Consider the following 5182-nt stretch of genomic DNA (forward strand, 5'->3'; position numbering starts at 1 on the left):
TTTCTCAAGGAACTGAAAGCCAATGCTTTGAAATATAATTATCAGAAAGGATAGGGCTTTTGTCTGCCAGTCTCTGTGGGAGGACAGAATCCTGACTTCCTGATTGCCAGCTAGCAGACACAATTGGGCTAGTCACAGTTATACTTACCAACCCTTTTTTTGTCATTTTTAAATAATATTTCAGTTACTTGATTCTAGTTGAGCCCCTGTCTACTCTCCTCCTTACTACCTCATGTGCCCTTAAAAATGTCCAATCACCCCTGCACAAGTGGAAGTGAGCTCAGCCCTCTCCCCTGCTCTCATTAATTACAGAATAAAATGTTTTCTCCACTTTAACTAATGTCTAGTTTTATTTAGCTTTGACACTACTCATACTCCAAGACTCATACGCCAACAGCCCTCATGTTACCTAATCCGGGAAGGACTCTTTCCTTGACTTCCAGGGTAGTGTTTGTCACCCTTATATACAAAGCCCATACAAATTTGAGCAGACATATATTAGGATACTTACTATATTAAACTAAAACTATAAACTAAATTTATTTTCTTCTAGTCAAACTTCCATCCACACTAAAACCCTGAAGGTTGGAAATTGTGTTTTGTTCCTCTAAGTGCTCGCTGAACCAGGCATCTAACAAGCCTTGAATAAATATGTATTAAATGGACATTGAATGAATGAATGAATGAGTGCTTGTGTACAGGATGGTAAGGGTTAAGATGTGCTCTATTTCTAGAGTTGTTCCTAAGGGAAATGGAGAGTGAGAGGTGTGGTTGCAGAGTGAGAGGAAGGCAGTAACACTTTTCCAGGAGGAGGGGAAGATCAACTCGTAGAGACTTAATTCCTTCTTGCTGCTGAGAGATTTTCCACTCCATTTTTTCCCTTCTCAAATCCTTCTAAAATGTTATGTGAAGTTTTTTCCCCCTAAAGAGCTGTGATGACCATTTTGTTGTATTCTTTACTATCATACAGGGGCAAGGGAGGACTCTAATCCCTTCAAACACTGGACAAAATTTGCCAACTGAAAGGGCTTCTTCTTGGGCCATAACCAGATGCAAATGTGTGATGTCAAGCCAACTTAAACTATCCCATTGTTTTCAAGTGTGACTAAGTACTGACTAATATTACTTCCTCTGGCACTTTTTTTTTGACTCAGTAGAATGGAAAAGTTCCAGGCCGTTGTTATACATTGCTGTCTGGACAGAATGACTTCCTGCACATCATAACCACTTGAGAGAGGGGGGAAAAATGGAAGAGAGAGGGAAAAGAAAACAAAAACGAAAACGAAAACAAAAAACCTCTCAAGAGTTCCCTTAAGTTTAGCATTGGGTTTTTTGTTGTTGACATTCTTGAATTTTATTGGTTTTGCTTTTGCTGTTCTGTATTATTCACAAAAGCAAGAAAGCATATCAAAATCCAAGTTAGAAAAGACCTTGTCCAGGTCACCCAGTGAGGAGCCAACACTTTCCCTGCCCTTCCTGAGATTTGCAGTGTCGCCATGACATCCTCGCCAAGCTGTTCAAGCTTGATGTAAACACTCTCTTTCTTCGGGAGCTCTGTCCTTTCCAAAACAAGTCCTCACACCTTTGGGCTGCCAACAGTTACTTCTGCCTCCCTGTAGACTATTCCTCATAGTTCTGCCTTCTGGGAAACAAGTTGTGTTTGCAGACAGTAAAGAGATTCAGAGCCTTGTTCCATGTGGATTAGATCACTAGAGACAAGATTGGTAATAACTTCTCTCAGGGGGAAAATGGAGAAATGAGCAGAACCAAAGCTCTGGGAATATCTTCAAAGAGAGGAAATAGAGAAGAAGGACACCAAGCGAATGTACCTTTGAAAGGTCCAGAGGGGTCCCTTCACCCTCATTTGTGGCAGATGATAGCACATATTGTTTAGTGTAAACCTTTCAGACCAAATGGAGTCCCGATATTTCATCCACTCCTTCTTCCTTTCCAGAATCTTAGAAGATGTCAGTCCCTGCCTCACCCAACTCATCTGGCGGCAGACCCCATTCGTTTCAGCTTATGTTCTGAACAGTCAGCAGCCTCAGCTTCTCTCTCCCACCCAGTCTGGTAGCAGAAAGGATGGACTGACCCATGCTCCATTCTAGAGAAAGCCTGCTAGCCATGGGCAATGAGGAAAATCTCCCCTCTCTGAAATCCACTGCCTATTATTTTGGTCACTTTTCCCAAGTTATGAGTCATTTCTATAACCTCTGAGTTTCTACCAATCTTAGGGGCAGATGAAAAGCCAGTCCCCACAGGGCCTTTTAGTTCCCTGGGAATTAGGAAGAAGGATTCATCACATGGCAGAGATGACTGCTTTTTTCTTTTCAACTGTGATCAGTGGCCCCAAAACCACAGCCATCAAATGCAGAGACTCTGCTAAATCATCATTATTTCAACTACTAATTAGGTCTAATGTTCACAGCAGAGGAGTCTGTGGGGGCAATAAACCACTTCTTCAAGTGATTAAACTTCCACACTGATTACCACAAGAACCATTCCTTTGCAAAGGTTCTCCAAGAGAACTGCATCCCCCAAGACATGACTCCATGAATGGAGGATTAGTAGCCTGGAACTCTGGGTGTGCACAGGCACCCTGTCTCCTCTGGCCAAATCCCTGCTCCACCTCTGGTTCTGGTGAGATGCCTCAGGGAACTACATGTGACACAGTTAAAGAAGTTTCAGTAAATAGCAAGTTCACTGGGTTGACTGTAAGATGACATTGCCGAAAGGCATGGGCCATCATAGGGAGAATGACTAGAAACACAGCTGGGGAGACAGTCATCTGCTATGTCTAGGGTATCAGGTCTCCTGCCCCTTGGTCCCAATTTGAAGGTAAGGATTTATTTTAAAAAAAAAATTTTTTTTTCAACGTTTATTTATTTTTGGGATAGAGAGAGACAGAGCATGAACGGGGGAGGGGCAGAGAGAGAGGAAGACACAGAATGGGAAACAGGCTCCAGGCTCTGAGCCATCAGCCCAGAGCCCGACGCGGGGCTCGAACTCACGGACCGCGAGATCGTGACCTGGCTGAAGTCGGACGCTTAACCGACTGCGCCACCCAGGCGCCCCGAAGGTAAGGATTTAAAGAAAGACACTGTGGTGATGAGGAAACCTGAGGCACCATGCTAAATAATTTCACGTGAGTTATCTTGCAGCAAGAATATAGGTATTTATGTGATCCAGATCTTTTTCAGAAGTATTCACTTAATGTGCTTTAAAAAGCTAGAAACCAACAACTACATGTGAACTACAGGCTCACTGTAGACAAATGAGAAAACACAAACAAGCAAAACAAAGTTCTAATGTTCCATAAACTCCTCATCTAGAGACAGGTTTTTCAACCTCAGCACTACTGACATTTTGAGTTGAATAGTCTGCTGTTGCGAGGGCTGCCCTGTGTATTGTAGGATGTCTAACAGCATGCCTGGCTTCTACCCCCTGGATGCCCTTAGCATACTGTCTCATCCTCCCCACCACTGGAACAACCAAAATGTCATGAGACATTGCCATATGCCCTTTACTGGTGAAATCACCCCCACTGGGAATCACTGCTCTACAGATAGCCAGTAACACCATTTTCCAGTCTTTTTTCTTGCATGCATACTAGCGAACTCATATTTTAATGGAGTTATGGGATATATATGTGGGATTTTCATGATATGTTATTTTCACTTAACCATAGTTCCTGAACTTTTTCCTGTGTTGATATCTGTTTTTTTTTATACAAGTTTATTTTTTTGTGTTTATTTATTTTGACAGACAGAAAGCGCACAAGCATACGAGCAGGGATTGGGGCTGAGAGAGAAGGAGAGACAGAAAGTATCCCAAGCAGGCTGTATGCTGTCAGCATGAAGCCCACTGCAGGGCTTGAACCTACAAACTGTGAGATCGTTACCTGAGCTGAAACCAAGAACCAAACTCTTAACCAACGGACCCAACCAGCACCCCACTATCTGGAGTGTCATCTTAACCTCTTCATTGTGCTCCTCTGCATGGTTGTACATTGGTTTATTTCATCCCCAATTTTAGGACATTGAGATTATTTCCAAGGGTAATAAGAGTATTAAAACAAAAACAAAATGTAAAATACATAAAATAAAAATACAAGGCCAAAAATTATTGTGCCTCTTTTGCCTTCTAAAATGGGAAGAAGTTGGCATAATGCATATGAGTGGGGAAATAAATTCTTAGGCTGCATTCTTCCACTTACAGACACCACTGGGGGAACAAGAGAAGACAGAAATCTTAAGACTCTTCCACGTTGTTGACAAGTAAGACCCTGCATAGAATCCACCCCTGAGATTTCAATTAGGATGGCATACAGGTTGAGGAGTAGAGAGCCATACGAATTTGAAAAATATAAGGGAAAGGAAATAACTTGGGGTGGGTAGACCAGGAGGCCAAGAATGAGGGATCCTGGAACACACGGAGCAGAATAGGGGGAAAGAGGCTTAGAATGGGAGAAGGGAATGCTGAGAAAGGTAGTTGCCTACTCAATATCAAACCCTTAGTAAAATCTGACCACACTTATTGCCTATGGCCACGGTACTGGGAGGAGTAAAGGGCAGTGGGGGTGGGTATATTATGCAAAGTGGTACACTGCAGAAGAAGGACAGGAGCCCATGTGAAATACAGACTGATGGTGGAGAAGTAAACAGATCTTGGAGGCAGAGACAACTAGGAGAATACGAATCACCAGAGATGGGGCCCCTGGGTGGCTCAGTCGGTTAAATGTTGGGCTTCCGCTCAGGTTGTGATCTCTGGGTTTGTGAGGTGAAGCCCCATGTCAGGCTCTGCACCGACAGCTCAGAGCCTGGAGCCTGCTTCGGATTCTATGTCTCCCTCTCTCTCTGCCCCTCCCCCGCTTGCGTTCATGCTCGCTCTCTCTCTCTCTCTCTCTCTCTCAAAAATAAAAAATAAAAAAAGAAATGAATCATCAGAGATGTTGGGATTGGGGTCACAGGTTTTCCCTTCATGTGGGATGAGTGAGCCAATCCTGTTTAAATATTAAAGGACAAATTAACCCAACAGGATAAAGAACTTAAGGAATATCCGGTCAGAAGAAAGTTAAATTACATTTTTCTTGGCTCTTGTAAACAATACTACATTGAACACTATTGTAGTTAAATATTTGCCAGAAAAAAATACTTAAGTTTTTCTTTAAGTTAAATGTTAA

Source organism: Herpailurus yagouaroundi, unplaced genomic scaffold (assembly GCF_014898765.1).
Source record: "Herpailurus yagouaroundi ecotype Mexico unplaced genomic scaffold, PumYag 159, whole genome shotgun sequence".
In the NCBI taxonomy this organism is placed as follows: Eukaryota; Metazoa; Chordata; class Mammalia; order Carnivora; family Felidae; genus Herpailurus; species Herpailurus yagouaroundi.